At 38.0% G+C, this 13,673-nt stretch overlaps 1 protein-coding gene across 8 annotated transcripts in view; it reads right to left on the minus strand.

The window, feature by feature from the left end:
- NCALD (neurocalcin delta) overlaps nucleotides 1-13,673 on the minus strand; it is a 443,184-nt gene that overhangs the window by 218,077 nt on the left and 211,434 nt on the right. For all 8 annotated transcript variants that reach the window (XM_055116808.2, XM_055116806.2, XM_063606457.1 and 5 more), the window contains one exon: nucleotides 10,637-10,686. The gene's annotated coding sequence lies outside the window, so the exon portion shown is untranslated. The remainder of the gene's footprint in view (nucleotides 1-10,636; nucleotides 10,687-13,673) is intronic.

The following is a 13,673-nucleotide window of genomic DNA, read 5'->3' on the forward strand; positions in this document are numbered from 1 at the left end:
TTTCCCTGGGGGTATTTTTTTGACCCCCTACTTGCTTTTCTATCTGGACTCTCTATTTCTTCCCTTCTCCAGCCTCCCAATCACTTCAACTCCAAAGTCAGGAGGCCGACCTCAGCAAGTGGCTGAGCACTTATTGGTTTTACCCTAACCAACATTCTCTCAGATATGTCTTTCCTTCCATTTCCATAGATGCCACTGACTTGAGATCTTTGTCATTTCTGTATGTCTACAAACCATCCCACACTATTTAAATTGCCTTCTGACTAGTCCCCCAACTTCTACTTACATCCACCCTCTACCCCTCCACACACCACTCAATTAACATCCTAATTAAAGTGCAGATGTGGCCATGCCACTCCCTCGATAAAGGAAGCTTCTGACTGGCTACCGGTTAAAGTCGAAGCTCCCTAACCAGCATCCAGAACCTTCAATGAGCTTTCTTTCTCCAATTTTTTCCCTGTGGTCTCCTCTATGCACCCCAAATTCAAGGAGCATCAGAATATGATTCCAGGCCTCCCTATCTCTATTTGCTGACACTCAGACTTAGATATAGACTACTTTGAAGGAGATTCATACAGTTTCTGCATAAATAGATGCTCCATAAATGCTTGCTGAATTAGTGAAGTAAGTCAATTTGAAATTGACCACATTAACAGAATGAAGTAATTAAATCCATGAATCATTTATGTGATTCATTTATGCAAATGAATGCAGTTTTTCACAAACTCATTGTTTGCTTACTATCAATTATGGGTGATGTCAAGTTCATGTAAGTATCTAATATGTCTATGATGTCAAATCACAGCTGGGCCCTGATGGAACTCCACAGGGCAGGGACAGACACAGACCACACCTGCTGCTTCTCTCGATTTACTTTTTGAACTCTAATCCCTTCCCCATTTCCCTCACTTCTTACAGATGATTCTTTGTAAACATCCTTGAATTTTCTGATATATAGTCTCCAAACAACTGGAAGTTCGAAATCACTGCCAAAACCACATTCTGATCCAAGAACATCTGAGTGCTTTAATAACCTAAATCAGAAGCCTGCAACCTCTTTCTGCAACACGCCACATGGTAAATATTTTTGGCTTTGCATACCGTTCGGTCTCTAGTTGCAATGATGACTCAACTTTGCCACTGAGGCACAGAAACGGCCATGGTTGACACAAAAACAAATGGGTGGGCCTGTGTGCCTATAAAACTTTACCTGCAAAGCAGCCAGCCAGGATGCCAGCCACCGTTTGCTGACCCCAGCCTAAACCAAGTTTCTGATGAATGATTTACTTTGTGTTCCTTCCAAACTATACCTTTCATTGCAGTCACTTGATTGGGAAAAACATCAGAATTTCAGTTGGTATAGTCTTTTCATGAGATCATAGTTAAACTAACTCAGGACTACAGAGTGGGTCAAGAGAAAATAAGGAGTGAATATTTGAAGGCCGCTTTGGGACTTTCCTCCCAGCCTAGTGGACATCACCCCAGAGCAAGGGCATGGAGAGGCCAGATAGGTGAGCAGCCCACTTTTAGGCGCAAGATTTAAGGTGGTGCCACAAAAGCATAAATCTACATAAGTAATATTTTAATGCAATGTTTTAAAGAAAATCAGAATGAATGAAGACATTCATGATGAATAAAATATCAACATTTTTAATTAAGACAGATTCGCTATTACTGATTTTTTCTCTTGCCCTGGGTTCCAGTGTGACTCTGCACAGCACTGTTATTGATCCTATTTTTATTTAAAATGTTGATCTTTGTCCATCATGGATGTTTTGCATTTGATTTTTGAAAAACATTGCGCTAAGTGCTATTTATTTTGATTATGGAGTTTTTGGCAACTTCTAATTTTGCACAAAAGCAAATGTCCTACTCACCTTCTCTAGTCTCAGCCCTGCAACAACCTCATCATCATCATCAACATCTATGCCCATTATGGAGAATTACATGCAGCTATTTAATGTTCCCTTTGGACTAAATCTTTCCTCTTGGCTACTTTGATGCCATTTTCACTTACTTGGATCCACCCTATAAGCAGGTAAATTTGAAACATGTAGAAACTCTTGTGCCATACTCTCTAGAGCCACTTCTTAAAGGATATGTTAAAGAGAGAAATAATATGTTAAATGGAGACAATAAAATAAGAGGTTTATTAAATTTTATTATTTTATTTTATTAAATAATTTAATAAATTTTATTATTGTATTAAATATTTTATTAATTTTTTATTTAATAAAATAGTGGCACTTAGTATATTTTATTAAATTCCTACTAAGTGCCTAGTGGCTAAAGAACTTTGTATCCCTCATTTCATTTAATTATGACAACCCACAGAGGGGACGGGACAGGAGGCAATAGAACATTATTTCCAACCCAGTGCTAGGGAGAAGATGGCAAGTGCTCCACTTTGGAAAGAAACTACATTTCATGCTTCTCCAGGCAACTTCCAAGGAGTCATCAACCCATTTGAGAAGCATGTCTGGTATTACATTTCTGTAACAAGATGCACAGCAGGCACTTTCAAGCATTTAAAATACTTGAATGTGTAAAGTTTCACAGTTGGTCACAAGTTCATAATAGCTACGTGCCTCTTTTATTGGGGAGATGCCATGCCATGCTGGGATTCCACAAGGGAGTAGGGCTCCCCCCATTCTTTAAAATAGAGCAGCTCAAAAAACTCCTCTGGCAATTTTAACTACACAAGAATAGAAAACACCCAGGCAGAGTGTGAGAGATCAATCTTGTAAACAGCAGGATAAGCAAGGTGTAAACAAGAATGGAAAGAAAATATACAGCCTTTTAAAAAATCATTGCTTTTGACAAGGACAATAAGATAGGAATAAATTCAGCCCCGAATAGCATGGAAAAACAAAAGCTCAGTGAAGTGTTAAATCACATGCCAGGTGGCTGCAGGAATTCGCAATAATCCATTCCAATCTGCCAACCCGTCCCTTTTGGCATCCGGCTTGATTTTACACAGGCTCTTCTTCCAGTTTTATGTGCTTGGGAGTTTGTGGGGAGGGTGTTGTTTGTTTTTTTTCTCATCAAGCAGCAAACCCAGCATTTTCAAGGCTGTTGCAACTTTCCTAAGTCACATATTTTTTCTCCTCTGACCCCACAAACAATGTTGTTTTGGAGAACCACAAACCACAATATTTCCATCTTTCATTTCACGGAACCATGTTCTTGCATGCAGTAAAAATATGTTCACATCCTTGTACTAAGTCTTAGTAAATGCATCATATGATCACGGGTGTTATTAGAAGACTTCATGCAATAAAACTCCTGCATCTTCTACCCTTTCAATAATTCTACCAAATATTAAGCACTGAGCATGTACTCATACTCATGACCTGAAGATAACAGGAATGAACTGTCAGATCCCTGCTTTGAGGACCACATAGTCCAATGGAGGAGAGAGACTTAGAAATAAACAGCTACCATAAGGGAGGAAGCTACCTTTATCCCTCAAGCTGTAAAGTGATAATGTGCATGGGTTTATTAAACAAAAATTTAGGGAAGGTCATTATTTTGGATTAGGCTCCTGCACTAGGCCCTAACAGACCAGACCAAATCAAAATGGAGTCACTTGTGCTAAGTGCCACATCATCACACTGAACTTTGAAATGGGCCAGTTTTCCAAAAATCAAGAGATTCATAGCAACCAATCAGAAGAGGCCCAGTTTACCTGAGCCAGCATAATAAAGAAGTCCCCTCTGTTTTAACTCTATAAGGAAAGTGATCTTTTTCAAGGTGGTCTTTGAAATGACTGATCTGCTTTTTGTTCCCTGTTTCTGCTTTCTTCAGCCTTTTACTGCCTATAAGCCCCCTCTTGTTGAGCCCATCAGAGCACCCATTCTATTTTATAGAATGAGATGGTGCCTGAGTCTAAAATCACAAATAAAAGCCAATTCAATTTTTCGACCACATTTGTTGTAATTTTGTCTTTTGACAGGTTCCACTCATACTTTTCAGCACTCCTCAGCAGGTTGCTTCCAAGAATTGATCAAAGGATGAAGTATCCACCCTGTGCAGGTACAGATATTGGACAACACTCAGTGCTTCCCATGAAGCAAAGAAATGCCCTCCTGTGAAGCCCTTCAGCCTCCTCCACCTTCATCACTGCCTTGCTCCACACTCCTGTTCTCAGCCTCAGACTTCCACACTGCCTTCTTCAAGCTTATTGATGGCGCAAGTGTCATGCTATTTACTATATGCCAAGAATTGCATAAATTATCTCATATACTATCTCATATAATTATCTCATTGAATTTTCATAACCACCTCAGAATAGGCTTTGTTATCCCAGTGTTATTAATAAAGAAAATGAGCCTCTGAAATTTTCAGAAACTTCTGAAAAGTTCAGAAACTTGCCCAAGGCTAAACAGCTAGTATAGAGAAACTGAGGTGAGAACCCAGGATTATGTGATTAGAACACCTCTTAAACAGTACATTCATCTTTCTCCATGGGCATGTTTAATGTAACGCCCCTGCTAGGTTATTTACACCTTAAGAACAGAGATTGACATTTCCGTTTTTTAATAGTTCCTAGACAGGGTAGACCCATAGCAAGCAACGTATGCATCTACCTATGTGATGTGATTTAAGGGAGGCTGGACAAGGATGGGTTAAAAATGTCTCCACCATTGCCTATCATGGTGCCTAGAATTTCACCATTGGGAGTGCATTATTTTGGGTGTGAAGTCTTTCTAGTCTTCAGGATCGCTCTCTTAGAACATGATTGCCCTAGGAGGGGCAATCCTACACTGAGACCTCAGTGAGGATAAAGATGTCAGAGAATGAGACACAGGAGAAATGCCCAGAAAGGAGCTAGAGACCTCTGAGATGGGAAAAGTGGTCCCGAGAAGAGGATGGGAGGTTCTAGGACAGGTGTGGAAGTTTTGCTTTGCTGGCCCCATCTCTGTGGCCCTGAGCACTGGGCAGGGCAAATGGAAGGTATGTAAGTTTTTATTTGACTTGAGGAAACAGTGTTTTGATCCGACATGAGAGGAGGAGGTATGAGGGATGGTGGCAGGTGGGCATCGAGTGCTGAGGTCGCCAAGTACTGTGATGGCATAAAAGACAAGAAGGCAGGACCTTGCCCTCCAAGAGCTTACAGTATCTGGAGATAAAAAGTATCACTAGCAAACAATGGGTAAATAAGACTGGGAATGACCAAATCCAGAATACATATTTAATAGGAAATCCCAGAAAAGGAGAGCTCAGAATGAGAGGAGGTAATTTTGGGGACACAGGGCCCCAAGAATAGTACCAAATAAAGAGAAATAACAAATGAGTTGGTGAATGTCTGTCTTCCCAGACTGCCACAGCCACGTGCTACCTAGGTACTCCCTAATAAGGAAATCCAATGTGGATTTAATCACCGTAATATAGAAAGGATGTTAGGATGGTCTAGAAACAAAATGGAAAGACAGATATAATGTACAAAGATACTATTTATAAAATGCATTACTTCAAAATAAACCCAGCTCTTTTGACAAAAAGATCTGTGGTTGTTCTATTCACATAATAAATAGATCCAGAATTTTGGTAAAAGGTGAGTGTACCAGATTTCTATATTAAGGTACATGGCAAATATATCTGATAAAACCACTAGGCAAACCTAAATCCCTGGTGAAGTTCAGTTAAAACCATGAGAAAGAGCTCTGAAGACTACCACAGGGCAACGACCTTGAGAAATCCTAAGACTTTCCTAAGAATTTAGCCCTGATCAACAATCACTTTGCTCTATGACCTTCCAGCTAAAGATAAATGCACTTGCTCTGAGCTTTCACTGAATGCCTCCTTCACAAACAGGAAAGGTTACTTCTATTTACTCTAATCTACTTCCTATTTTCAAAAAAGACCCCTTTATTTAATTCCTACAAAGAAAACAACCCCAAGGAGGAAAGAAGGAAGCAGGTAAGCTCTGACCTTTATCTGCTAAATGAGTTATTTTACCAATAGTACAGGTGATCCTGTTCTCACAATGCTGAATAACAATTCTTTGTACCCCTTGGCATAAGAGGAACCAGTAGCTACAGCCTAAGGCTTATTGTGAATGAGTAGAGAAAAATATAGGCATGTAGAGACTTGAAAAAAAAAAAAGAGGAGAAGAGGGGGAGAAGGAGAAGGGGGCCACAGGAAATCCTTCCTCTTGTGAATTTCTCTTTTCTTTTTTTTCTTTTTCCTTTTTTTTTTTTTTGAGACAGAGTCTCACTCTGTCGCCCAGGTTGGAGTGCAATGGCGCGATCTCGGCTCACCGCAACCTCTGTCTCCTGGATTCAAGTGATCCTCCCACTTCAGGCTCCCTAGTACCTGAGACTGCAGGCAGACACCACCATGCCCGGCTAATTTTTGTATTTTCAGTAGAGATGGAGTTTCGCCATGTTGGCCAGGCTGGTCTCGAACTCCTGACCACAAGTGATCTGCCACCTCGGCCTCCCAAAGCGCTGGGATTACAGGTATGAACCACCATGCTCAGCCCCTCTTGTGAGTTTCTTAATTAAATTACTGCAATATATATTTCCTTTTCATTTCATCTTGGCTACTAATGAGCTGCGTTTCCACGAATTACCTGCTTTCTTCATGGTGGCTGCATATCTGAGACATAAATAGCAAAGGTTTCTGGTTCAGTCCCCTAAGAGGTTTGTAGTAACCTCTGTGGATATTCATAGACACAATGATGACATGATCCAAACCCACAGTTACACACAAGGTCTAATAAGGGATGTTGTGCTTTATTTCCAGATGCAAGCAGAAACTTTGCAAATATACTTCAGATACCTAAATATAAGGATTTCTAGACAGTTTAGTGTTATAAAGAACAATCAGGAAAAATATATATTTTTGAGGTCCTAAAAATCTGGGTGGTGATTACAATGCTGGAGCAAAACGGCCATGCCAGTATTTTTGTAATTCATATTTTATAAGAAAAGGATTCAGAATTCATAAAATTAGTGAAAATAAATATTGAATACATTTAAAATATAAAATTTACAAACATCATGTAAAATATAAAAAAACTAAACAGTATCACTGTATTAATAATTATTGGCAGGAAGAATTTTAAAACACAAGCATTAAAAAAACTAAGTCTCAAAAATGAAAAAAAATTAAGTCATAAAAAGTTGAAAATGAGATCATGTTATTTGAACTTTTATAAAATGAGTTATTAAGGTGCACAGACATTGTTGCTATGGAGTTGAGAACATATTTTTGTGCAAATTTCCTCACTAAAAAAGAGAAACTATTAGTCAGGGAAATGATGATGTATTTATGAGCAGTCTCCAAATCTTTTTCTCTGACTCCTCCATCTTCAGATAATCCTAATTCTCACTTGATAACTTAGAGGAGTATTTAGGAGTATTTTTTAACAACTTTGTTGGGGGCAAGAGGTGAAACCTATTTATTTACCTCGTGCTATAGTTTGCTTGAAAGCAAGAAGCAAGCATTTCTGATTTGCCTTTCCTTTAGTTTGCTCATCTGTGGTGGAATCCCAATGCCCAGCCACTTGCATCTGTTTTGTAATTCTCCTATTGTAGAGGACACACCCTCAGGTGATCCCCACTGAGTCATGTCCTATGTAATCCCCTCCCACAGAGTGCAGGCACAACCTGTGACTTGATTTTCAGCAAACGAAATATGGCAAAGCCAATGCCTTCATTGAATATTTCACTGCCTTGATGTCTTAGCAGGCTGCAATGGGAGTTTCTCCTGCAGACATTGAAGGCATAAGCTGCCATGTTGTGACAAGCCTGTGAGATGCCACATGGGAAGAAGCTGTGGGTGATTCCTATGACATAAGAGTGACCCAGGTGACTTCCAGAAATAAAGTGGGGACCTCAGTCCTACAATCTCAGCTGGATTCTGCCAACAACTGCATGAGCTTAGAAGAAAAAACTCAAGCTCCAGACAAGAACACAGCACAGTCAAGATCTTGATGACACCTTTCCAAGACCGTAAGCAGAGGCCCAAGCTGTACTCAGACTCCTGACCCAAGAAGATGGAACACAATACTCATTGTTTTAAGTCACTATATTTGTGGCAATTTGGTATGTAGCAATACATAACTAACACATGTCATAATCCACTTTGAACTCAAATAACAGCCATTCTTGAAAAAAAGCTCTGATTTGCCAATTTTTATTTTCTTTTGGCTGTTGAGGATAACAGAAATCTAGCAGAATGCTTTATACATGTGTATACCTTTATCCAATTCAAAACTTGAATGCAGAAAATCATTCTCCATGAGTGAGTCTTGAAACACAAATGAATCGGACTCAACATTTTTCAAAATATCAAAATTCTTTTATTTTGGTACTTAAAAATTGGAAGGTATACCTCCAAACCAGTTTTTTTGTTTGTTTTCATTTTTGTTGTTTTTGGTTTTGGTGTGTCTACTTAACTGTTTTGTTTTGCTTGTTTTGAGACAGAGTTTCACCCTTGTTGCCCAGGCTGGAGTGCAAGGGCACAATCTTGGCTCACCACAACCTCCGCCTCCTGGATTCAAGCAATTCTCCTGCCTTAGCCTCCTGAGTAGCTGGGATTACAGGCATGCACCACCACGCCCAGCTAATTTTGTATTTTTAGTAGAGATGGGGCTTCTCCATGTTGGCCAGGCTGGTCTCAAACTCCCAACCTCACGTGATCTGCCTGCCTTGGCCTCCCAAAGTGCTAGGATTACAGGAGTGAGCCACTGCGCCTGGCCTACTTAACTGTTTTTCAAATAAATGGTTTATTTTCAAAGTTTTAGATTTACAGGATTATAAAGATAACACAGAAAGTTCTTGTATACCACATACCCAGTTTTCCCAAATATTAACATCTTACATTAGCATGGTACATTTATCACATTTGATGAACCAATGTTGATACATTATTGTGAACTAAACTCCATACTTTAGTCAAACTTTCTTAGTTTTTACCTAACATCCTGTTTTTGGTCCAGGATCCCACATTACATTGAGTCATCATGTCTCCTTAGGCTTCTCTTGATTGTGACTATCTCTCAGACTTGAGTTGTTTCTGATGACCTTCACAGCTTTGAGGGGTACTAGTCAGATATTTTGTAGCATGTCGCTCTATTGGAATTTGTCTTATGCTTTTCTCATAATTAGACTTAGATCAAGTATTTTGGGGAGGAAGATTACAAAGGCAAAGTGCCCTTCTCATCACATCATGTCAAGGGTACCTACGACCAATGTGACCTGCCACTGCTGATTTAACCTTAATCACCTGGCTTGAGATAGTGTTTGCTCGGGTTTCTCCATTGTGAAGTTACTTTTTCCCCTCCCTTTCTTTACTATACTCTTTGAAAGAAAGTCATTCTGTGCAGCCCCCAGGGAGAGTTATGCTTTACCCCCTGAAAGGCAGAGTATCTTACATACATTATTTGGAATTCTTCTACATTCTCTTCATTTATTTATTCATCATGTATTTATATCAGTATAGATATGTATTTTGTACTTTAAGTGATATCCTAATTCTAACTTTCTTTCTTTGCTCAAATTTTCCATCTTTGGACATTGAAAGTACTTTCGATTGGGTCCTGTATGCTTTTCACATACAACCATCATTGCGGATTTTTATTTTTCGCACTTCTTTACTTTATAGCACTACAAGATGCTCCAGGCTCATCTTGTATATTTGCTGCCACAGTCTTAAATCAGTCATTTCTCCAAGGAACCCTGGTTCATTTCATTGGAAAACAGTATTAGAAACCAAGATCTGGGAAATAGGTATGTACTGTTTGCTTCCAGACCAAACCAGTTTCTCAATCTCTAAATATGGGATCTTGGAATGTCCCTATATTCTTAATTTATTTTAATTTATTTGACAAACATTTTTGCAGTGATTGCCATGTGCCAGTCACTCTTTTAAGCACTTTGAAAATATTAACTCATTTAATCCTTGTAATAATCTCATAACAACAAAATATGGCATTAGTCCCATTTTATGGACAAAAAAACAAGAAACAGATATTTGGATGTGTTCCATAGTTACCCAGATAGTAACCAACAGAGCCAAAATTGAACCCAAGTATCTGGATCCATATTTGGAGCTAACCACATTGGAGTTAGATTTGGAGCTAACTCCTACATTGCCTTGCAGTGGTGAGGACCTTGCAGAGCTGCCACACAAATTGATGAATTAATTCACCCACACGTTCATTCTCTAATACAAATCTGTTATGTGCCCATTAGGTGCCAGACTATCTGATATCTGTTAATTTGTGCTTAATGCCATTTGAGATACCTCTTGGAATATGACCCAATTTAACATAAAGGAGGATGCTGTTTTAATGTACCCCTTGAGAAGACTCTGGCAGCTGCCTGGGATGAAGATGTCATATAAAAACTACTCCACTGAGTGGTTGCAAATATACTTTATTATGCTGTAAGTAATATTCAAAGGTGATAAGCAGGCAGTACCTTATTTACTTCATTTCTATTTATTTATCATTTCCATAAATTTTTTAAAGCGGCTTTAGTATCTTTTATATATACAAAACTCCCATTCATTATGCTACTATTCTTGATAAAACATTTGAACAGAACTGTCTCTTGTGAAAACTACTGAACAAAACTGAGATTTCCATTTATAGCTAAGAAGAACATTTTAAATATACACTTACTTTCTGACTGTCAGCAATGAGTGGTCCCAGGAGACCAAAGTTGAGATAATCTGAAAGAAAACATGCAAAACAATAATGGTAAATGCAAATATCTTAAAGGAATCTTTGTCCTGAGGTCATTATCCCACCTATTTTAACGGCAGAACACTGGGAGACTGACATCCCATGACATGATTTACTACTTGTTAATAATATCTTTTGGAAAAGAGAGTGCAGGTTGGGGTGGAGGTGAGGTTCAGCAAAATGGACTCCCTGAGAAAAGAAAGCAGAGACTGAAACAATGGGAAACCTGGAATGGACTTCTGGTTAATATTTATAACTCCCTGGAAGAGGATATGAGAGTTAAGTGAACAAATACTCAAGAATGTGGGCCTTCATTTTCAGTTCAGAGCAAGCACCAGATGAGCTGCCTTCCAGATGTATCAAAGTTTAGGGATATTCAAAAAAGAACTATCCCACCAAGTTAAGCTTCATAAAAGAAGGTTAAATAAAATATTTTCCAGACAAGCAAGTGCTAAGGGAATTCATTACCACTAGACCAGCCTTATGAGAGATCTTTAAGAAAGTTCTAAACATGGAAACAAAAGAATGATACTTGCTACCACAAAAGCACTGTTAAGTACATAGCCCACAGACTCTATAAAACAACTACAAAATAGAAACTACAAAGCAAACAGCTAACAACTTATGATAGGATCAAAACCTTACATATCACTATTACTTGAATGCAAGTGGTTTCAATGTTCCCACTTAAAAGGCACAGAGTGGCAAGTTGGATAAAAGAATGAGGTCCAATTGTCTGCTGTCTTTAAGAGACCCATAGGCTCAAAGTAAAGGGTTGAAGAAAGATCTACCATGGAAACAGAAAACAAAACAAAAAAAGCAGGAGTTGCTGTTCTTTTATCTGATAAAACAGATTTTAACACCAATAACAGTAAAAAAGGACAAAGAAGGGCATTATGTAATGATAAAAAGTTCAATTAAACAAGAAGACTTAACTATCCTAAATATATATGCACCCAACATCAGAGCACCCAGATTCATAAAACAAGTACTTCTAGACCTACAAAAAGACTCACACAGCCACACAATAATAGAAGGGAGCTTTAACACCCCATTGTCATATCATCAAGGCAGAAAACTAATAAAGAATATCTGGACTTAAATTTGACACTTGACCAATGAGAACTAACAGACATCTACAGAATACTCCATCCATCAAGTATAGAATATACCTTCTTCTCATCTGCACATGAAACATACTCTAAGATTAACCACATGCTCAACTGTAAAGCAAGTCTCAATAAATTTAAAAATATCAAAATCATACCAACCATACTCTCAGATTATAGTGCAATAAAAATAGAAATAAACTCCAAGATCTCTCAAAATTGCAAAATTACATGAAAATTTAACAACTTGCTTCTGAGTGGCTTTCAGTAAACAATAAAATTAAGACAGAAATCAAGAAATTCTTTGAAATAAATGAAAACAGAGATTCAACACATCAACATCTCTGGGATTCTGCAAAAGCAGAGCAAAGTTATAGCACTAAACGCCTACCTCAAAAATTTAAAAAGATCTCAAATTAGAAATCTAACATCAAACCTAGAGGATCTAGAAAAACAAGAGCAAAGTAACCCCAAATCTAGCAGAAGAAAATAAATAAAATCAGAGCAGAAATGAACAAAGTTGAGACCCAAAAATTCATACGAAGAAGCAACAAAACTAAAAGTTGGTTCTTTGAAAGGATAAACAAGATTGATAGACCATTAGCTAGATTAACAAAAAAAAAAAGAGAAGATACAAATAAGCACAATCACAAATGACAAAGGTGATATTACAATGAATCCCACAGAAATACAAAAGATCCTCAGAGACTATTATGAACAATTCTATGCATACTAACTAGAAAATTTAGAGAAAATGGGTAAATTCCTGGAAACACACAACTTCCTAAGGCTGAATTAGAAGGAACTTGAAACCCTTAGCAGACCAATATCAAGTTTTGAACTTGAAGCAATAATTTTTAAAAAACCCTATCTATCAAAAAAACCTCAGGACTAGATGGATTCACAGCCAAATTCTGGCAGATGTACAAAGAAGAGCTGGTACCAATTTTATTGAAACTATTCCAAATAATCGAGGAGAAAGAACTCCTCCCTAACTCATTCTACAAAGCCAGCATCACTCTGATACCAAAACCTGGCAAAGACACAACAACCAAAAAAGAAAACTACCAGCTAATATCTCTGATAAACACAGAAGCAAAAATCCTTAACAAAATACTAGCAAACTAAATCCAACAGCACATCAAAAAGTTAATTCACCATGATCAAGTAGGCTTCATTCCTAAGGTGTAAGGTTCATTCAACACATGCAAATCAATAAATTTGAGTCACCACATAAACACAATTAAAAGCAAAAACCATATGATCATCTTGATAAACACAAAAAGTTTTTGATAAAATCCAACATCTCTTCATGATAAAACCCCTCAAGAAACTAAGCATTGAAAGAACATACCTCAAAATATTAAGAGCCATCTATGGTAAACCCACAGCGAATATCATACTGAAGGGGCAAAAACTAAAAGCCTTACCCTCGAGAACTGGAAAAAGACAAGTATGCCCACTCTCACCACTCCTATTCAATCTATTAATAATACTGGAAGTCCTAGCCAGAGCAATCAGGCAAGAGAAAGAACTAAAAGGCATCCGAATAGGAAAAGAAGAAATCAAACTATATCTCTTCACAGAGAATATGATTCTATACCTAGAAAACCCTAAAGACTCTGTCCAAAGGCTCCTGCAACTGATAAACTTCTTCAGTAAAGTTTCAGGATACAAAATCAATGTAAAAAATCAGTCACATTTCTATACACTAACAATGTTCAAGCTGAGGACGAAATCAAGAACACAATCCCATTTACAATAGCCACACACACACACACACACACACAAAATACCTAGGAAAACATCTAACCAAGGAAGTGAAAGATCTCTACAAGGAAAACTACAAGACATTGCCAAAAGAT

The sequence above is a fragment of the Pan paniscus genome, chromosome 7 (assembly GCF_029289425.2).
Source record: "Pan paniscus chromosome 7, NHGRI_mPanPan1-v2.0_pri, whole genome shotgun sequence".
In the NCBI taxonomy this organism is placed as follows: Eukaryota; Metazoa; Chordata; class Mammalia; order Primates; family Hominidae; genus Pan; species Pan paniscus.